A 23,654-nucleotide genomic window follows, 5' to 3' on the forward strand; every position below is an offset into this window, starting at 1 on the left:
AGGAATGGAGAAGAAGACTATATATATCAGAAGAAGATAAGGGCCTTAAGCAATTAGTCAGAACAGGAGAGATAGTGTATTTTTTCACCTTAATTGTGAAGTTGTTGTGACCAGGTTATATTCTTTTCTCTTTTTCTTTTTTTGGCTCAATATCATTTCATTTTTTTTACAATTATATGTAGAGACAACTTTTGACATTAATTTTTATAAACTTTTGATTTTCAGATTTTTCCAGCTTCTTCTCCTATCTCTCTCCTCCCTAAGATAGTAAGCAATTTGATATAGCATATATATATATATATATATATATATATATATATATATATATATATATATATATATATATATATATATACAATAATATTAAACATATTTCCATATTGGTGATTGTGATTCTCAAAGAGAACCAAAATGACATCACTATGCTAATGTTTTACAGTGTGTCCTACTAGATCTGATTAGAACAATATGAGTTCACAATGCTCTACCACAGGTTGGGTATAAATGGGCCATGTGAACATTTCGGGTTCTCTAAACTTGGGCTTCTCCTGTTTCCTATAAGCTACTCCAGTTCTCCTTTGCTTATGCAGCAGAGCACTCTCTCTGATGAGTGAAAACCATGTTGCCCTGGCCTGGGGCAATGTCTCCCATGTTGCACAATCAATTCCAAATTTCTTAAGTCATAAATTGTAAAGAAAGACCCTGAGAGTATCTTTGTATTGCTTTTGATGGAACCCCTGTGACCACTGCTCTGTGTGAGTTATTTGAGGTATAGTTTTTTTGGAAAGCACCTATTTAGCATTTGAACAAAATGGCCAGTCCATTGGAGGTGTGCTCTCTGTAGCTGAGTTTGAAGGCTTGGCAGTTGTATCTCCATATTAATCATGTTGTGAAAGAAGAATCATAACAAAAGTGGCAATCAAATAGAAAGAAAAGATAGTTTTTAAGAGAAATTTTTATGCTTTGACATTCATTAAGTCTCCATAGATTTTTCCTCTGGATGTGGATGGCATTGTCCAAAACAAGTCATTTGTAACTGTCTAGAATCATTGTTGAAAAGCACTAAACCTATCACAGATTATTATCCCATAGCAAAGATGTTGCCTTGTACAGTGTAATTCTTATTCTCCTCACTTCCCTCATCATCAGGTCTTTGTCATTTTTTCTCAAATTTCCCTGCTTACTATTTTGTATAAAACAGTAACATTCCATTATATTTATATATCACAATTTATTCAGTCATTGCCCAATTGATGGAAATCCCATCAATTTCTAATTCTGATCTCCCAGAAAAAGAACTGCTACAAATATTTTTGTACATGTGGGTCCTTTCCCTTTTTTATTAACTCTTTGGGGGTATAGACATAGTCATGGTATTGCTGGATATGAGTGTCTGCACAGGTTGGTTGCCTATTGGTCATAGTACCTGATTGCTCTCCGGATTGGCTGAATCAGCTCAAAACTCTACGAACAATGCATTAGTTTCCCAGTTATCCCACATCTCCAACATGAATCATTATCCTTTGCTGTAACAATAGTCAAACTTTTTGTTTTGTTTTGTTTTTGTTTTGCGTGTAGCTGCCACAGTGTTTATTGAAGCTCTCGCCATACAAGTTTACACCAACTGTTCCACAGTCCAGAGTGGCAGGTCCCTAAGAAATGTACAAGCACTTTAAGTAAATCAAAATACATATTATTTTGTTCAACCCAAGAGCCTTTTGTGGGAGACAGAAGGCCAGTGATAAACAGAGTCTCAGGAATGCACAGTGATTCTTGAATTTAAGCCTTTATACAAAACTTGTTCCCAGTAGCATGCACCCGCCGTTAAAGACTTCAGTACAAAAAAATTAACCCTAAACACTACATTGAAGTAGAAACGAGATATAATTCTGAATTTGTTTCGTTTTCCCAAAGACCACATAAAAGGAAAAAAACCACACATGGATACAAAGCTTTGTGACAAAGCTCTATACTATTACTGATCCAACATTCTTTGCACTGAAATAAAACAAACAAACAAAAACAAACCAAACCAAAAAAATTCCCGTCTACTTGGAGGGGGAAAACTTTCAAGTTAATAGAATTGAAAAAAAAAAGGGAGGGGGGGAGGAGAATAAAATAAAAATAATAAAAAGAAAGGACAAACGTGGTTTGTTTGAACAAAATGGTTCAAAATGTCATCCAAATAAGACCACGAGGAAGGAGAGCTATTGATGCACTCAGCGAATGTGCTTGCGGAGAGGTCTGGCCAGTGCAGCGGCGTCTATGTGGCGTATCTCTTGGTCCACTGCTTGGCCATTCTGTCGTGCTTGGCTCTGATGGTCATGTACTGGGTGGTGATGCTGCCCACCAGGGAATCTGCAGGGTTGCAATCTGTGAGAAGTGAGCAGTTGGAGAGAAGAACCGTAGAAATGGTGAGGGCTGGACTCCAGTTGTCCTTTAGAATGTCCAGACAGATCACTCCTTGGCTGTTAATATTACAGTGATAGATTCTTGTCCGAAATGTAACCTTGGGTGGCTTAAATGAGTAGTCTGGTGAGAAGGTAATGTCAAGAAAGAAAACTCCTCCTTCATAGACAGACCCTGGGGGTCCTAAGATAGTTGACCGCCATTCATAAATGTTGTCTCCTTTGGGTCCAGCACTACAGTTTGGAGGAGGATCCAATGTTATTTCTGCAAGTTCTTTCTGAATCCTTTTTGCACTGGTTGACAGTTTGGCAACAGTCTTGCTAGAGATCTTGCCTTCCTTTTTCTTGGGTTGAACTTGCTCTCTTTCATGTTCCTGCTGCACCCCTTCACGCTGGTCTCCATCAGAACTGCCCCCACTAGTACTTGGGCTGTCGTCAACTCTTTGCCCTTCAGTGGACATCTTAGATGCTGGGCCGGGGGCGCATCAGCGCAGGTCTTGGTGTGGCGCGGCTCCCCAACGACGGCGGTGGCGAAGAGGCGGAGGTGGAGGAGGGCGAGGGGGAGGAGCGGCGGAGGTGGCTGCTGGCTGCAGACTCACAGACGCCCGGCCCCGGGCAATAGTCAGTCTTATAAGTGTGACATGATACCTCAGAGTTGTTTTAATTTGTATTTTCCTTATCAATAATAACTGAAAGAATTTTTTCTAGTGATTGTAGATAGATTTAATTTCTTCATCTGAAATCTACCTATTCATTTATGGATAGAGGAATAATGTGTATACTTAGAGATATGAATAAGTACTCTATATGGTTGTTTCTTCTCATCACAACAGGACCAAAAAAATTGAATCCAGTGTTTCTTTGCCATTATAGAACTATTATTGACATAAGGTCTGCAAGAAGCCTAAGCCACATATTTTCTTGCCACAAAAGCAAAGGGGTCAGCTATGTTTGGTAGCTCATTAAAGTTTTATTTGTAAGGCACTAAATAAGTAGATTAATTTAGGCAGAATTGCCATTTTTATTATATTAGTTTGGCTTATCCATGAGCAGTTCTTAATTGCCGAGTTAATTAAATCTGATTTTATTTGCATGAAAAGTGTTTTAGAGTTGTTTTCATAGAGTCTCTGAATCTGTCTTGGCAGGTAGAATGCCAAGTATTTTATTTTATTATCTGAAGTTACTTTAAATGGAATTTGTCTTTCTAGCTCTTGTTGCTGTATCTCGCTATTAATATATAGAGAAATATTGAGCATTTATGAGTGTTTATTTTGTATCCTGGAACTTTGCTTAAGTTGCCACTTGTTTTTTAGATGATTTTTAAGATTCTCTAGATATAGCATTGTGTTATCTACAAAGAGTGAAAGTTTTATTTCTTCCTTCTCAATTCTAATTCGTTGAATTTTTTTTTCTTCTCTTATTGCTGAAGCTAACATTTCTAATACAAGATTAAATGGTAGTGGTAAAAATCAGCAACCTTGTTTCACCCTGATCTTATTGGAAATGCCTTTATCTTATCCCCATTGCATATAATCCTTGTTGATGGTTTCAGATAGATACTGTTAATCATTTTAAGGAACAATCCATTTATTCCTATGTTCTCTAGTATTTTTAGTAGGAATGGGTGTTGTATTTTGTCTAAGGCTTTCTCAGCATCTATGGATATAATCACATGATTTCTGATAGGTATGATATTGATATAGTTAATTAACAGTTTTCCTAATATAGAACAAACCTTGCATTCCTGGGATAAATCCTGCTTGGTCATAGTGTATTATCCTAGTGATAACTTGCTAAGATTTTATTTAAGATTTTGGCATCTATATTAATTAGGGAGATAAGTCTATAATATTCTTTCTCTGTTTTGACTGCTCCTGCTTTAGGTATCAGCACCATATTGGTATCATAGAAAGAGTTAGGCAGATTTCTGTCCTCACCTAATATGCTAAAGAGTTTATGTAGAATTGGAATCATTTGTTCCTTAAATGTTTTATAGAATTCACTTGTGAATCCATCTGGCCTGGAGGTTTTTTCCCCTTAGGGAGTTCAGTAAGGAGCCAAGGATCTATCTACTCTGCCATCTATTTAAATATTTAATTTTCCCTTCATTTAACCTGGGCAACTTAGATTTTTGTACATATTCATCCATTTCACTTAGAATATCAAATTTATTAGCATACAGTTGGACAAACTAATTCCACCTTGTTATTTAATTTGCTCCTCATTGGTGGTGAGTTCACCTTTTTCATTAATGATACTGGTAACTTGGTTTTATACTTTCTTATTTTTAATCAAATTAGCCAGATGTTTATCAATTTTATTGGTTTTTTCATAAAACCAACTCTTGGTTTTATTTATTAATTCTATACTTTTCTTTCTTTCTATTTTATTAATTTCTACTTTAATTTTTAGAATTCATAAGTTGATATTTATTTGGGGCCTTTTAATTTGTTCTTTCTTCAACATTTTAGTGGCATGTGTAGTGGCACTGATTTCCACTTTCTCCAATTTATTCATGTAAGCATTTAAAGATATAATATATTCCTTGACAACTGCCTTAGCTGTTATGTTGTCTTGTTATTATAATCTAGGATGAAATAATTGATTTTTCTATAATTTGTCATTTGATCCACTCATTCCTTAAAATTAGGTTATTTAGTTTTCAATTAGTTTTAAGTCTGTCTCTCCCTGGCCTATTATGGCATGTGATTTTTATTGCATTATGATCTGAGAAGGATATATTTCTGTCTTTCTGCATTTGATTATTAGGTTTTTATGGTCTAGTATATGGTAAGTTTTTGTTTTGAGTGCCATGTACTACAGAAAAAGTATATTCCTTTCTAATCCCAATAACCTTCTTCCAAAGATCTATCATATCTAGGTTTTGTAACATTCTATTTGCTTCCTTAACTTCATTCTTGTTTATTTTATGGTTAGAATTATCTAAATCTAACAGTGGGAGGTTGAAGTCTCCCACCAGTAGAGTTTTGCTGTCTATGTCATCCTGTGACTCATTCAGCTTCTCCTCTAAAAATTTGATGCTATACCACTTGGTGCATAAATATTTAGTATTGAAATTGTTTATTACCTATGGTACCTTTTAGGAGGACATAGTTTTCTTTCTTATCTCTTTTAATACTATGTATTTTTGCAGCTGCTTTATTGGAGAAAAAAAATTATTTCTAGTCCTGCTTTTTTTCATTTCAGCTTAAGCAAAATATATTTTGCTCCAACCTTTTTCCTTGACTCTGTATATATCTCTGCTTCAAATAAGTTTCTAGTAAGCAGCGTATTATAGGATTCTGATTTTTAATTCAGTCCGTTATTCAGTTACATTTTATAGAATTCATTCCATTCACATTCAAAGTTAAATTAATAACTCTTTATTGCCCTCCATGCTATCTTCCCTATGTTCATGTTTTCCCATTTTTTCACTTTATCCCCATTCCCCAATATTTTGTTTCTGAATACCAACACCTTCAGAATATTTGCTCCCTTGTATCCAGTCCCATTCCCCTTTCTCTCCCCTTTCCCTTTGCCACTTTTTCTTTCTGTTAGTTCCTCTTTTCCTCCCTCCTTCCCCTTTCCCCCTTAATACTTGAAAAGTAAGATAAGTTTCTCAATTTAACTGAGTGTATGTAGGTAACTTTAGACCTAATGTGATGACAGTAAGATTCAGGAGGTTCTCACTTCCTCCTTTCTTGTCCTCTATCTTGTCCCCCCTTTTTAAGGAGATATTGTTTTTAAATCATCCTATCAGAGTCATAGATAAGTCATGAGTGGTCATCACTTCTGGCAAAATATATTTTCTCTAATAGAGTTACAATTCTTGAGAGTTATGAGAAGATTTCTCCTAGGTGGGGATATAGTCAGTTGTATCTCATTGGATAGCAGGTTTTTTTACTTTACCCTTTTTAGCCTTTTCATGTGTCTCTTGAGTATCCTGTTTGATGTCCAAATTTTCTATTTAGTTCTGGTCTTTTTCATCAGGAAGAGATGGAAGTCTCCTATTACTTTTAATATCCACCTTTTCTTCTGGAAGAGAAGGCTCAGTTTTGCCAGATAATGAATTCTTGGTTACATTCTAAGTCCCCATGCCCTTTAGAATATCCTATTCCAGGCCTTTCAATCCCTTAATGTTGATGTAGCCAGGTCCTGTGTAATCCTTTCTGTGGCTCCTTGGTATCTAAATTACTTCTTTCTGGCTGCTTGCAGGATTTTCTCTTTTTTTCTGATAGTTCTGGAATTTGCTCACAATATTCCTTGCTGTTTTCTTTTTTTGGAAACCTTTCTGGAGGGGATCGATGTATTCTTTCAATAACTATTTTGCCTTCTTGTTCCATGATATCAGGGCGATTTTCCATCATTAAATTATGTAATAATAAGTCCAGGCCTTTTCCCTCTTCAATGTTTTCAGCAAGTTCAGTGATTCTTAAGCTGTTTCTCCTCATTCTTTTCTCAAGGTCAGTGGTTTTGCCAATGAGGTATTTTACATTTTCTTCTATTTTTTTAATTGTTTGTTTTCTTTAACAGAATCTTGTTGTCTAATGAAGTCATTAGTTTCCACAGATTCCATTCCTTTTTTAGAAGAATGTTCTCCATTTACCATTTGCAACTTCTTTTCCAATTGATCAGTTCTATTTTTGAAGGAGTTTTCTATTTACCCAAGTGTAGTTTTGAGATAATTATTTCCTTTTTGCATTTGCCCAGTTGAAAATTTGAGAGAATTTTTGTCTTTTTGTATTGGTCCAAATGTATTTTCCAATGATTTGTTTTCTTGTTGCAAGATGTTAATTTTCTCTTGCAAAGTAATAATTTTTCTCTTGAATTTCTTTTTCCAATTTTTCCAGTTGATTTTTAAACTGCTGCCTGATTTCTTCTAGGAAGTCTTACTGGACTGGAGACCAATTCATATTCTCCTCAGAAGTTTTAGATCTCTCTGGGTTAGGATCTATGCCTTAAAAGCAGTTTTCTGTGGACCCTCCTTTCTGCTATCCTTTTTTTCCTTTTCTCAAGATCTTATGTTGGGGGAGGGGCTGGCTAAACAGAGATTTAGTTAGGAACTCTCTAGATGCTTTTCTGACTAGGTTTAGTGGATGCTGGTTGCTTTCTCTGGAGTGTCTGTGGTCTTGATTATTTGAGACCATCTCCCTAAGCCTGGAGGGTGTGAGGGGTCACAAAGGGGTCTTAATTTTCCTTGAACAATGTGGGCTATGCCCTGGGGCAAGAATGTTATTCCCCTTTTCAGCTGGGGGAATTCTGCTGTTTATGCCTGAACCTGGGGATATGGGGGTGGGGGGGGGCTGTTACTGTGTTTGTTCTGGGAAGAGGGCTTGGTTTAATGTATGGAGCTCAAGGTTGGACATGAGCAGATCAATGCCAAATCACACTCTGCCACTCTCTGTGCTAGGGCTCTCCACACCTCCGCTTCCATGACCAAAGACTCCATAGCTGATTTTAGGTTAGTCTGGCTTTCATCCCATCCCTGCTCACCCCCCCCCAATTCACCCGTGATCCCAGGAGATAGAACTTTTGGCAGATGTTCTTCTAGCTTCTCTTTCTGGGTTTTGCTAATAGGATTTCTGTTAAGAGGTTTATTTCATATTATTTCTGAGGGAACACCAAGAGACCTTAGCTTAGTGTCTGTCTTTTCTCAGCCATCTTGGCCCTTGACTCCTCTCTTAAGTTCTGCTGTGTATAAGACCATTTTAAAGGCTTTTTCTTATTTTGCATTTAAGTTAAAATAGAAAAGAACTATTGAAATGATACCAGAGTGGTTTGCAATTTCCATGTCTGGCTCATTTTACAGGTGAGGAAACTGATGCAAACTCTGTTAAATGACTCGTTAATGATCACATAGCTTTGACCATGTCCAAAAATGTATGACTTATTCTGCACTATGAGTCCATCATTTTTCTTCCAGGAGATAGGAACAGGCTTCATTATCAGATGATGGAATCCTGTCTGGACTTTGTATTGTATTTCATTGATTTGAATTCTTAAGTCATTAAGAGTTATTTCTGTTTACAGTTATTGCACAAATTGTCCTCTGGTTTCATTACATCTAATGTTGAATGATATAATTTAGGTCTTTCCAGCCTTCTCTGAATCTATTAGGAATAATAATATTCTATTATATTCATATAAAATATTTTTTCAACCATTCCCCAATTAATGGTCACTTTTTTAACCACTCGAATATATGGATTCCTTTCCATTCTCTTTGATCTACTTGTGGTAGTATCCTAAGTCAATGAGCATACACAGTGTAATAACTTTTGCACAATAGATCCAAATTGCTTTCCAGAACTCTTGGATCAATTTTGTAACCCCACCCATTACTAGTGTGCATATTTTCCTGAAGCCAGTTCCCAAAACTATTTATGTACATTTGCTAATCTGATGGATGTGAGGTGAAACTTATTGTTTTATTTTACATGTATCAAATTATCATTGATTTGGAGAATTATTAAAAATTATTACTGTCAGTTGGAAATTGGTCCTTTTGGAATTGCCTGTCAATTCACTAGTTTTTATGAACTTACTTGTTACATTGTATTGCTCTTTTCTCTTTTTTTCCAGAAAATTTTTATTCTATTTAAATCTAAATACAAGAGGAGAGAAAAAAAGGGAGAAAACATTGCCATATATACAGTAGAACTTAAGAGATGATGCAATTTATTAAAATTAATTTCCATTTCAAGAAAATCTACATAATAAATAAAACTTTTCTTTGCTTCCTTCTACATTTTCTTTGCTCTTTGCTGTGCACTTTCTACTTATTTTTTCTCCTTCCCCACTTTGGCACTAACAAAGCTACAATTAAATGTATAGAGTTATACATCGATATCTAAAAACATACACTTATATGCATGCATACACTCACATGTTTGCATTTAAGACTGTACTCTGCTTATTCTTACTTTCTTTAGGAGTGGATAGTATCTTCAATCTTTAGTCCAAGTCTTTGCATGTTTTCCTAAACCATCCAGCTCATCACATCGTACACCACAATGAATTCCATCACATCCTATCTGAGATTTTTCTCTGCAAGTTTCTTTCAAATTTTCAGCATTCATTCTATTCATGGGTACTTTGGCTTTATGTAGACAAGAAAATTTTAGTTTAAAAGCATCAAAATTATCCATTTTATACTTCAATAGTGCTTTCATCTTATAATATGCTTTTAGGGCTTATAATGTTGATTCTCCTTTCTATACATCTTTTTTCTCCTGGGTTCTTTGAACTTCCGCATCTTTTGTTCTTTGAAATTAGCTTTGTTATTATTTTTCCTAACTCAGCAATATAGTTTTAGCAATATAATTAGGTAGTCATTGAATAAATAAATTGGTTAGGTAAAATTGTTATTTATTTATTACATTGGTGTTACCTATCCATGAACATTAATTTATTTATAACTCTAACTTTATCTAAATACTTTCTTATATCTATGTTCATTTAGTTCCATGTGCCTGTTTTTATAGGTATTTTTTATTGTGTAATTATTTTAATTGTTCTAAAGCAATACTGAGTATTATTGGTGACATATAATATAGTTTCCCAGTTTTTCTCTTTTGATTAAATCTATTTTATTTAATTTTGAGATCATGATTATTATCTCTGCTTTTTCTTTATTTTTGAGGAAATCAAGTATAAGTGACTGGCCCAGGGTCAGTACAGGTAGTAAGTGTTCAGTGTCTGAGAGTGCATTTGAACTCAGGTCTTCCTGACTCTAAAGTCTGTGCTATATCCACTGTGTCTCTTAGGTGAACCCCTGTTTTTAACATGAATAATTCTACTTCAGCCTTTTATCTTATATTTTCATCTTTCATTTTAATTGTGTTTCCTGAAAGTAACATATTGTTGAATTCAAATTTTTAATCTGCTATTCATTATCATTTTTAGGCAAAAAATTCTAAGTTATATTTATTCATTGTCTTTCTTCCTTTCCTATTTGCCTCATTTTCGTCTCAGCCTGTTTTCCCTACTCATCTCTTTGTTTTATTTTGACCCTCTACTTTTTCCTCCTAAACTTTATCCTACCTACTCCTCTAATAGTCCCTACCTTAAACTTCTCTTGGGGCAGCCCCTTTCTCTCTGTTTATCTTTCTGAATTTAAATTTCCCAATTACCAATTCTTAACCTATTCTCATTGAGTGTAAAGTTCATTTTTCCTGTATGACAACTTCATGCCTCATTTCTATGAGATCATTACTACTTTTTCACTTTTTGCACAATTTTTTTAATTGGCCTCTCAGTTCAGTCCTAGTCTTTCTAGCAAACTACACAAATAATGATGACAACCCCGAGTATTGGTACCATTTACATGTATAAGAAGCAAACAATTTACCCTTATTGGGTCCCTTATAATTAATATTTAATGTTCATCTTATTTTTCTCCTGGAACTTATATATCTCAGCTTCTTCTTCCATAGATGTAGGTTCAGAATCTTGGGACTGGCAAGATTTCATGTGCCTGTTTCCACCTCCTTGTTTACACATCAGGATATCACTTACACCTGCTATCATGGATAAAAAGTGTTAAATAGTACCTGGGCAGGGAGATACTGGAGCCACCTATGAGAGCTGATGGTTAAATTTGTAGTGTGAGCATTTACATATTGGCAATAAGCAATTAGCTACAAATCAGAGCTTGATTTATTGTTTTGTTGACTTTGTAGGCTCTAGAAAGTGTTAATTAAAAGGATTTAACTTAAGAGTGCATGCATGTATATCACCCTGGGAAGCTGAGTGTTAAACCTTTACCAACACACTCTGTATTGTTTTAGGAATATTGCTTGGACTCAGCAGGATTGCAGTGGACGATTCAGGGAATAAAGTCACTCCATACTGGAGGAACAATAATAATGATAATGATCATCACTCCAACAGGCATTTTTTATAATAAAGTTTGGGAATACTTGACATCCACTCTGTCACCTGAGTATCACAAGAACCCTGCCCCTGGAGTACTACATAAAATACCTACTTTAAATTCAGCATTAGCCCACATGTGAATAAACACTCTTTGAGATCCCAACCTGCCTTTAATAGCAACTCTACTATTTACTATTTTTGGGAAGTTGAGTAAGTTATCTTGCTCTTATGGGCCTTAATTTCCTCATCTGAAAAATGAAAATTTAAGGCTGAAAATAAGGAAACACCTCAAAGGGAAAAAAGAGTATACAATGTATATTATATATATGTATGTATATACATATATATATATATATATTTGAAAAGGACATGTGGATAAAAATCAATAGAAAACAGAAGCACAGGGAAGTTAGACAGCTGTGTGGTTAAAATAAGTTGAAGTATACACATCACACTATCTCATAAAAATTATAAATGAATCAATCTCAATATTTTTCAAAAACATAAAAGTTGGAAAAAAGAGCAATACATTTATAGAAAGGAAGAGCTGCTATATTAATAAAGGAATGCATGAAATTGTTAAAGACAAAATTGATCAGGTTAATTGTAGAATGCATTCGAATAAGCATTTATTAAGCACTTAATTTTGACAGGCACTCTGTGGACCATTTTGGTTATCTTATCTCATTCTCATAACAAGCCTGTGAGACATTTTTGCAGTTGAGGAAACTGAGATAGAGAGATTAAGTGACTTGCCCAGCATCACACAGCTAGTAACTGTTTGAGGTTAAATGTGAGCTCAGAACTCCCTGTCTCCATGGTCCATTTCACTGCGCCATCTACCTGCTTTTAATTGTCTTGATTATAGCAAGATTAAAAAAACTCAACAGTACAAAAAACAATCTCTGTAAAAGAAAATAAATTTATTGCGGCAATATATGTACAGTATATACAAGGTCTTCCAAAGTCATGACCCCTTAGAAAATGATAGAAAAGAAAGTGACTGAGGATTGCCCTTTTTTGGTTCCCTTGTCTTTTAGTGCCTGATAACTTTGGTTCTGTCAACCCAATAGCAATATTTGAAATCCCTTCCAGCTATAAAACAATGAAAACTATTATTGTTGTTGATAATCAAATTTGATCAATGCCATCATAAGGGTGCCATCTTGACTTTCCAGGGAATTGGTTTTGCAATGAAGCAGGGCTGTGCAAAGTCAGTAGCATATCTCTTTTTGGAGTAATTGTAAGACAGGCCAAGAAAAAAGTTCAGATGGGTGACAATGGCCCACCTGGGATGCATGGGAAATATTGACTTTTCTACATTATGGTGTTTCCCAGGCCTCAGTCTGACTGGGGCAATACCCTTTCAATGACTAAGAACTATATAAGAATTGAGAATAAAGTTTTCCCATAAAACCTCTGAAGATAAAGAATGATTATAGAAGCAATGACCTGATTAAATACCTAGAGAGGAAAGTGACACCTGAGGGATTGGGGAGGTGAAGATGGAACCCTTCTTGTTGGAAATATCAGAGAAGGAGGCTTCATGGAGAAGAAAGTCTTGCAAAGCCAGGCCAGGAAACAGTGCTTATCCCTGACCATATCTACTGGTTCTCTCACTAGGAGCCAGACCTTGGACAAATTCTTTCTCACATTTAAATCATGGTTTTTCCCTCTGTAAAAGAAAAAGGTTTCACAAGCAGTCAATTATCATACATATATATAATAGATATGTAGGTAAAGTCTGTCTAAAGTGCTCAAAGTGTAGAATTAGTATGAAATCATTTGCAAGTCACATAACTACCCATAATTGATGAACCACTAGAAAATTGGGCAATAGTTATCTTCTGATCCTTTTCTCCACCCAAAATCCTAGAAACACATTATCATAATTAATTCATTCGAAGTCTATTGGATTATTTATGTGATGGTGGAGAACTGAGTCACAATGTGGGCACTTGTTACCCAAGGTTTCTCTTCCTCCATCATATTCCAGGTACTACATTATTTTCTGAAATGAGTCTGGAGTTGCGAATATCTTAATTCAAATCCATCCTCTACGGTCTCAATTTGTCTGAGACAATACCAATTCAATGATTAAGATTAGGAAAAAAATGATACAAAAACTGCCTTCCTTTACATAATCAAAATAATTAGTCTGGGAATGTATATTTTCTCTTAAATGTTTAGAAAGACCATGAGAAGGCTGATTTCTATATGCCATCTAAGAAGATATCTGTTAAAGGAAAGAGCACTAGGTAGTCTTAAGGCCTGGGAGGAATCTCAGTCTTATTGCTTACTACCTGTACGTTCTCCACTATCCAGGTCTTTCAAGCTTTAAGGAGGTTTGGCTGTGTGATATCTCACTCTCATGGTAACAGTGGAGGTCATAGGGAAGGATACAAAACCATCAAAGTCCCCCCAAATCACAGAGCTCCCTGCAGTTCTCTGAAGAGAGCAATAACAGATTTTTCCAATCACTTTGATGAACACCGTCCCTTTAAATCTGGTTAGCCCTCTTTCTTGATAATATATTTTCTCGTCTTGCTAGAAGAAGATGCCAGCATTAGTTCACTCCACAATCACTGGTTGCTATGGTGACTCATCTGTCTCCTGGAGGTGCCCAGTCCTGAGTTGCTGTTCTGCATGCTAACTTTTGATCAGCCTTGTGTGAAGTTCCCTAGGCCATTTGGAGGAATTGGACTTATTTCCCTCATGCCACAGGACATTTACAACAGAAATACACATAGACCTAATCACATTTATGCTTTCTCTTATTTTGTCAGGACTAGTGATTCCATTAAGTATAGTAAACTCCAGCAAGGATAAACAGGCCCCCATTTTTTTTCAACACAGGGTATTGGAATCACATGCTTTGAGACACTGAGAGGTCAAGTAACTTGGCCAGGGTCTCATAAGCAGGATATGGAAGAAGCAGGATTTAATCCCAGATACTCCTGACTCAAAACACAAATGGTTCAGTTCCTATCCCAGTGTCCTAGGACAGAGCTGAAAGAGGTCTCAGAGGCCATCAAGTGCCACCCCTTGATCTTAGAGAAAGGGAAGCAGAGACAAAGAACCACTGATGGTTTGCTCACAGTTACTGAGAGTCTGAGGATTTTTTTAACTTTTATCCAAGTGCCCTATTCTTGGCCTCTTTATATCTCTCCAATAAAAAGAAGATACTCAACAGGATCTGAGAACAGCTTTCATGATTGCTTTCTTTCTCAGTGGTATATGATGTGTTTGTGTGTGGGCTCTGGAGTACAAGTCATCAATCTAGAGAGACAAAGCATTCTTTTGACACCCCTCTCTCCACTCCAACACAAACTCACATAGAGACACAGACACAGACACACAGAAATAAGTCAAGAAATGAGAACACATTACCAACACCATGGTCCCATTTACTGCTGCAGACACACGTAATCTATATTTCTTTCTAGTAGTCACTGACCTTTACCAATAAAAGCTGATCATTCTGCTTCTGTGACAAGACTTTTTGCAGGCATCAAGAGACATCCCAGCATTATAATTGGAAATAAACTCTGAAATCTTGGTCATGCTATGATAACAAGAAATCACAATATAGAGTACTGAGTATATTTCTAAGTATGCAAACTATTCTTCTATACCTAAATGAACAAAATATATCAATAGTCATTTTTCAGATGAATGAGTTAAAGCTATCTTTAATCATTGGAAAAATGCTCTAAATAAATATTGATTAGAGAAATACCAATTAAAACAACTCTGAGTTACCACTTAATGTGTAACTGATTGGCTATTATGACAGAAATGGAAAATGATCAATATTGGAGGAGATGTGGAAAAATGGGAACACAAATTCATTGTTGCTGGAGTTATGACCTGATCCAACCATTCTGGAGAGCAGTCTGAAATTATGCCTAAAAGACAAGCAAACTTTTCAGACCCTTGGACCCAGCAATAGCATAACTAGTTTTGTATCACAAAGAGAACACACAAAAAGGAAAGGAACCATATGTACAAAAATATTTGTAGCAGTTATTTTTGCATTGGCAAGGAATTGGAAATTGAGGGCATGTCTATCAATTGGGCAATGGCTGGACAAATTGTGTTATACAGACTTAATGGAATGTTACTGTTCTGTAAGAAATGGTGAGCAGGGGTGGCTAGGTGGCACAGTGTATAAAGCACTGGCCCTGGAGTCAAGAGTACCTGGGTTCAAATACGGTCTCAGACACTTAATAATTACCTAGCTATGTGGCCTTGGGCAAGCCACTTAGCCCCACTTGCCTTGCAAAAACATAAAAAATGGTGATCAGGGGAATTTCAGAAAAAAATTGTGAAGACTTACATGAACTGATGCATCAGGAAGTGATCAGAACATGTAGAACATTGGTATAGGTCACTTTAATGTGATGATAATCTATGATAAATTTAACTCTTCTCAGCAATGATAGTTTCAAGTGATTTGTGATTAAAAATGCCACATTTAGAGGAAATCCATGGAGTCCTAACAAAGATCAAAGCATAATAATTCCACTCGTTTTTTTTTCTTTCTTGTAATTTCCCACTTATGTTCTGATTCTTCTTTTTATACCATGACTAATATGGAATACTGCCAAACCTTCAAACTCTACCGCCAAGAGCAAATCTCCAATGAGCTAGTCACAATGTTCAATTGTCAAATGTGCACTTTCCTAAAAAAGACTTGTATACAGTGCTTACAGGGGCAACAGAAAAAGCAATACAAGGATACTCCTAAGGTTGGTCTTATGAACACTGGAATTGATTGTGCCATGGAAGACATTGACATAGGATTATCTGCATGGACTGCCCACATCAAAGAAGGTGGTGTGTTCTGTAAGTCAAGTAGAATTGAAGTATCTCATAGGAAACATAATATTTCCAAGTTTAGAAAACTCACCCCACATGATCACATGCAATATTTGTGCCCATCCTGTGGAAGAGTATTGTGACCTCTAATTGTTTTGATGAGCTACAGTTGGACACATTGCAAAACATTAACATAGTGATGTTGTTTTTCTCCTCTCTGAGTGAGGACAATTAAAAATATGATAATGTATTTAACATGATTGTACATTTATGACCTATTACATTGCTTGCTGTTTTGGGGAGGCAGGAGGAGGAGAAAGGAGGAGAAATCAAATTTACAAATCAAAATATTAAGAATTTAATATCAAAAATTGTCTTTACATATAATTGGGGAAAATAATACATTATTAAGTAAAAAAATATAAAAAGAAGACAGCACTGCTTGTTCATACCAGCTAATCCATCCAGGTGGCAAAAAAAATCCCACCACAGTTCATGTTCTGATTAGCTGGCCACAGTCCTGATCTTCATTTGATTTATATAGCCTTCTTCTCCACTCCTGCATTCAATAAAATTCTCTTTTTCTATGATGTTTACATATTCACATTCAATACAGTGTTGGTGGAAGCCAGTGCTCAGGATTCTCCAAATATTCCTAGGGATGAACTTGCAAAAACAAACTCTATAGTTAACAATCTCTGCATGTAGAGTGCAGGATTGACAGTACCAAACAATAATAGATTCACTTGGCTAATATTTATCACATTTACCCTCTTCAATATCAAATCCTCTCTATCTCCAAGTCATTCCTACATCAGCATCCAGTCTGGAGTAGGAAAATCCTGTACCAATTTGCTTAATAAAATAAAGAAAAATCCAATAGAACATAGATCTAAGTCAATATGCAACATGCAATGATTCCTATGTTTGGATTACTGACTTCAGTTTCTAGTTGGTTTTCACATCATTGGTGCAGAGAAAACTGCAATTAGCTTCCACTGTCCTAAGTTAATCCCCTTCTCCCCACCAAAACAAAGAACAGCGTAGGAGATTCTCTGACACCATGCATAGCAATTCTTAAAATCTTTCTCTGCCTCTCAAGTCTATTGTACTATTAATATGATGGTCACCAATGCGAGTGGGGCAGTATGTCACAGAGCAGACACTTAGCAAGTTTAACAAACCAACTTTTCTCTTCCCTATACATTCCAGCTTCTACATTCTCTTCTCTGATGGGTCCAGAGTTGGGAACATCTTTTCAAATCCAGATTCACCCCTTCCTATCTCTGTGAATCTGGGAAAATCATTTAACCTCTGACTGCCTCGGTTTCTTCTATTGTTCAATGGGAATAATGATAAAACCTACCTCCCAGGGATGAGATAAATTTTGTAGAGTACTTAGCATAGGACCAGCTCCATGTGGGCCCTTCATAGAGGTTTGTTTCTTTGCCCCATCTTAATAACTTATAGGGAAGGACAAATTCTTCATCTGCCACAAATCTGAGTTTTGTTGTTATTGTTTAGTCATTTTTAATTTGTTTCTGATTTTTTTGCTTTTGCAAGGCAGTTAGGTTAAGTGACTTGCCCAAGGACACACAGTTTGTGTGTCTTAGGCTGGATTTTAACTCAGGGCCTTCTGGCTCCAGGGCTGGTGCTCTATCCACTGAACCACCTACCTACCTCCTATTTGTGTCTCATTTTGTAACCTTTTGGGGGTTTTCTTGGCAAGGTTACTGTAATGGTTTTTCATTTCCTTTTCCAGCTCATTTGTACAGACAAATAAACTGAGGCAAATAGAGTAAAGTGACTTGCAGTATCACAAAACTGGTAAGAGTCTAAGGCCACATTTGAATTCAGGTCTTTGTGACTCCATGTCCAGTTTTGTATCTTCCACATCACCTACCTGTCACACAAAATCTGAGCTAAGCTTCTCCAAAGTCAGTTAGGTTGCTACTTTGATAGTGCTCCTAGTTCATCAATCAGTATAATGGGCAGAGTCTTTCCTGATTTTCAGGCCACCCCAGAAGTTCTCTCCCTCCAGGTATAACTATTTAGCTTGTTTTCAAAGAGAACCAATAACATCAGGAATGTAGTAGCTTGTCATGCAAGTGAATTAGATTTACTTAGGGGAGGGCTGTGCAAAGTCTCCAGGCTAACTCTTTCCTTTGTTGTCATCTGGGCCCAGTGGTCAGATATGGATCAGTATGAGCGCAGATACCATACATACAGTGGGAATCCTTGACCTAAGCTCAAGTATTTCTTATGTCTCAGTTTGTCTGGAGAAATTTCTAATCATTGAGTAAATGTAAGTAGGAAATGAAGCAAAAAATGGTCTCTATTACCTTGTCATAAATCCTTCTACGAATATACATATATATATATATATATATATATATATATATATATATATATATGATCTGCTTTGTAAACTTAGGAAAGCCAGAGTGGGCTTCTGAGCACTATGATTCTTTATCCTGTTTGTGAAGGTATCTATTATTGAACTGAACTTTGAAAAGAGCACTGGAGAGACTAGGGCCAGGGATGAAGTTTCAGTCCTATTGCTAATGTCATCCATCTGATAGACTCACTATCAAGATGACCATGAAGATCATAAGGAAAGGATGTACAGGTGTCCAAGTCCCACAAACCACAGAGTTCCCTGCAGTTCCCTGAAGAAAGGAATAATAATCTTGTCCAGCTATACTTATGAGAACAGTCCCTTTAAATATGGGTAGCCATCATTCTTGATAATACGTTTTCTGGTCTTGCCAAAGGAAGACTCAAACATCAGCTCAGCACTGTCACTGATTGCTATAATCACTCATCTGTCTCCAAAGGGTGCCCAGTGCTGACTTGTTCTGTATACTAGATCATGATCAGGCTTATGGGACACTCCCAAACAATTGGAGGAGTTGGTTTCTTCCGCTCTTGCCTATGACCAGCCAAGTGTACTAGTATAAGGAAATAGGAAATTTAAAATAGAATCGCCTATAGGCATATCAACATAATCAATTTCTGTTTTGTTTTGTTTTATCTTAACTAGTGATTTCATAAATACAGGGAAACTTTAGGAAGGGAAAATCAAGTATCCCATTTCTTTTGCAATTCAGAGTCTTGAGTTCTTATGATTGAAGGCATTGAAGATCAAGTAAGTTATCCAGGGTCACATAGCCAGGATATGGGAGAGGCAGAATTTGACTACATATATCCCTGACTTCAAGCTAAGGTGGTATAATTCATATTCAAGGGTCTAAGAACTTGAACTAAAAGAAACTCAGAGGTCATTAAATCCAAGCCCTTCATCTTTCAGAGAGAGAAAATGAAGCAAAGAGATATTAATGAATTACTGTTAATGAGATTCTGAGGCAGTATTTGAATCCAGGGCTATTTAACCCACCCATATGCTATCATTAGTCCTTAAATATCTCTCCAATAACTGAAGGTAATCAAAAGATCTTAGAATAGCTCTCATCATCGCCTGCTTTCTTAGTGGTGTATGATATGTTTTTGTTTTGGCTCTGGAGTCAAACAAGTCACAAATCTGAAGAGACAAAACTCCCTTTTAGGTCCATTCTCCTTCACCCTCAAATAAACATATATACACACACACACATAGACACAGAAATAAACCTAGGAATGGGAACCCTCCCTTAAACAAAAATCTCTTACCCATAGACACTGACTTATACAGCTGAACACTGCTTCTATTGCAAGAGAATTTGTGGCTCAGACTTTCTGCAGACCCCATGATAAGAACAGCACTATAATGGGACAGAAATCTGTATCTGACTTCTTGTTCCTGCTGTGATAAGAAGAGATCACTATATAAAATACAGTCAAGTTTCCAAGTATACATATTATTCCTTTATCTACTAAGGGTCAACAATTTTCAATTAAAGGAATTAAAGCTATCTTTAATCATAGGAAGAAAAATGCTCTAAATTAATAGTAATTAGAGAAATACCAATCAAAACAACTATGAGGCATCACCTCAAACCTATTAGATTGGTGATTATAACAGAAACAGAAAATGATCAATGTTGAACAAGATGTGGGAAAATTGAGAAACTAATGCATTGTCCTTGCAACTGTGACGAGATTCAGTCATTTCGCAGAGCAATGTGGAAATATGTACAAAAGACAACGATCTCTGTGACCCTGCAATACTCCATTTTGTTCCATGATCTACCCATTGTGCCATCTACCAAAGGAATTTGAATCTAGTCACACTCATACTAGTTGTGTTACCTTGGGAAAGTCACTTAACCCTGATTGCCTCAGAACATGGGTCATCTCCAGCCATCCTGATTTATATATGGCCATTGGATCAGTTGTTTCTGGATGAGAAAGTGAGTCTGGTAATTTAGCACAGCACTTCCTCACTCAAATTTAATTCTTGTGCTTGACAAGGAATCACCTCCCTGAAGTTGTGGTCTTCCTTTAGAATGAAGGACAAATATTAACTTGGTCTGTCTCACAAAGGGATTATAAAATGATGAAAGCACTTCCATGTAGAACAATAGTTGCAGCAACTCTTTTTGTGGGGGGACAGGAATTGGAAATTGAGGAGTTGCCCATCATTTGGTGAATGACTGAATAAAATGTGCTATAGGAATATAATGGAATGCTATTGCTATATAAAATTGGTTATCAAGATTTTTGAAAAATCGGGAAAGACATTAAATGAATTGGTGCTGAAATGATAAACTGAGGGAAATAAGCAAGAAAAGGAGAACATTGTACACAGTAACAGTCACATTGTTTGATAATCATCTATGATAGACTTAGTTCATCTCAGCAGTGATCCAAGTCAGTTCGAAATGAGTTGTGATGGAAAAAGCCACCAACATCTGGAGAAAAAATTCTGGAGTCTTAACAAAGAGCACAGCATAATAATTTCATGTAAAAACTTTTTTCTTTTTTGATATTTGTCACTTTTGTTCTGATTCTCCTTTCACAACATTACTAATATGGAGGTAAAACTGTCAAACCTTCATACTCTACTACAGTGAACTCAATTCCAATGGGCTGAGCACAGGGATCAAATGCCAAAAAATACTTTTGCCAAAAAATATTATTTTATGGAGAACTCACAGAAAACACAAACTCACAAGGGGATCAGTAAAAAATCAATACAAAGAAACATTTCAAAAGCTGACTTTAGAACTTTAGAATTGATTGTGCCAGATGAGAGACACTGATACTGAACAGCACCCCACAGCCTTGCTTCATCAGAGAGGGTGCTATGCTCCATGAGTAAAGCACAATTGAAGTATCTCAGGGAGACCTGAGATGTCAGTTTAGAGAACTCACCTGAGGTGTTCACATGGACAATTTTTACCCAACTTTTGGTGTAACTTTGTGATCTCATATTGTTCTGTTTATCTGTAGTTGCATACATTGAAAGACTTGAACATAGTGATTTTATGTTAGTCCTCTTGCTGAGAGAAGGATAATCACCATTATGGAAATCTGTTTAACATGGTTACATATGAATGACTTCTTTCAAATTGATTGCTATGTTGGGGAGCGGGGAGGAAAGGGAGAAAAGATAAAAATTTGGGAATCAAAATATCATAAAAATGAATGTCAAAAGCTATCTTTGTATATAATTGGAAAAATACAATGCAACTAAGTGCCCTAAAGAAGAAAAAGAGAACAGAATACTTCCTGGTGACACTAACTGCACATTACAGGGGGAAAAGCAAACCATAGTTCCTGTTCTGAACAGGTGGCCAGGGTCCTGATCTTCTGATGTACATATCCTTCTTCTCCACTCCTGCTGTCAGTACAATTCTCTTTTTTCTATAGTGCTCACATATTTGCATTCAATGTGAGTTGATGGAAACTTGCTCTGGGGCACTTTCCTAGGAATGAATTTACAAAAACAAACAGTAGAGGAAACTATCTTTGCATGTGGATTGGGTGATTGGCAGCAACACCTAATAACTGAAACCCTCGAAAACTTTTTATCAAATTTACCTTCCTCAATATCAGACACTCTCTTTATATAAATAAATCATTTCTACATCAGAATCTAGTCTGGAAAACTCCTGAATCAGTATAGATCTAAATCAATATTCAGCTACAGGACTCCCAATGTATAGCTCAATGGTCTCAGTTTGTAGTTGAAGTTGACATTACTCATTCAAAGAGGTCTCCTGTGCAATCAGCTTCCATTGGTCTCAGTTCTTATTTGTTTTTTTTTAAATTTTCTTTTATTGATATTTTATTTTTCCCAATACATGTTAGGAAAGTTTTTCAACATTCAACCATATGCATATGTATATTTTTAAGTTACAAAATTTCCTTCCACTCTGCCTTCTGACCCCACTCCCATCAAGAGACAATCACATTAATATTGTATATACACATTTCTGTTAAACATGTTTACAGATTATTCATTTTCAGTATGAGGAATTAGGATTAATGGAAAGAAATATGAGAGATTTTTTAATTTAAATTTATTTTTATTAAAGATATTATTTGAGTTTTACGTTTTTCCCCCAATCTTGCTTCCCTCCCCCTCTCCCCCACAGAATGCACTCTGTCACTCTTTACTTTGTTTCCATGTTGTACCTTGATCCAAATTGGGTGTGATGAGAGAGGAATCATATCCTTAAAGAGAAGTCTAAGATGTAACAAGATCAGGCAATAAACTATCTTTTTTTTTCTAAATTAAAAGGAATAGACTTTGCACTGTGTTCAAACTCCACAGCTCCTTATCTGGATACAGATGGCACTCTCCTTTGCAGACAGCCCAAAATTGTTCCCGATTGTTGCACTGATGGAATGAGCAAATCCTTCAAGCTTGAACATCACTCCCATGTTGCTGTTAGGGTGTACAGTGTTTTTCTGGTTCTGCTCATCTCACTCAGCATCAGTTCATGCAAATCCCTCCAGGTTTCCCTGAAATCCCGTCCCTCCTGGTTTCTAATAGAACAATAGTGTTCCATGATGTACATATACCACAGCTTGCTAAGCCATTCCCAAATTGAAGGACATTTACTGGATTTCCAATTCTTTGCCACCACAAACAGGGCTGCTATAAATATTTTTGTACAAGTAATGTTTTTACCCTTTTTCCTCATCTCTTCAGGGTATAGACCAAGTACTGGTATTGCTGGGTCAAAGGGTATGTACATTTTTGTTGCCCTTTGGGCATAGTTCCATATAGCTCTCCAGAAGGGTTGCATGAGTTCACAGCTCCACCAACAGTGTAATAGTGTCCCAGATTTCCCACATCCCTTCCAACAATGGTCATTATCCTTCCTGGTCATACTGGCCAATCTGAGAGGTGTGAGGTGGTACCTCAGGGAATCTTTAATTTGCATTTCTCTAATAATTAATGATTTAGAGAGTTTTTTTTTCATATGGCTATGGATTACTTTGATCTCCTCATCTGTAAATTGCCTTTCCATATCCTTTGACCATTTGTCAATTGGGGAATGGATTTTGTTTTAAAAATATTACTCAGTTTTCTGTATGTTTTAGAAATGAATCCTTTGTCAGAATCATTAGTTGTAAAGATCGTTTCCCAATTAACTA

The 23,654-nt window shown here is 36.1% G+C and overlaps 1 pseudogene; it reads right to left on the reverse strand.

The window, feature by feature from the left end:
* Positions 1 to 2,263: 2,263 nt before the first annotated feature.
* LOC141499972 (ubiquitin-conjugating enzyme E2 E2 pseudogene) lies at positions 2,264 to 2,919 on the reverse strand (annotated as a pseudogene).
* Between the last annotated feature and the right edge of the window lie 20,735 nt (positions 2,920 to 23,654).

This window comes from Macrotis lagotis, chromosome X, assembly GCF_037893015.1.
Source record: "Macrotis lagotis isolate mMagLag1 chromosome X, bilby.v1.9.chrom.fasta, whole genome shotgun sequence".
NCBI lineage: Eukaryota > Metazoa > Chordata > Mammalia > Peramelemorphia > Peramelidae > Macrotis > Macrotis lagotis.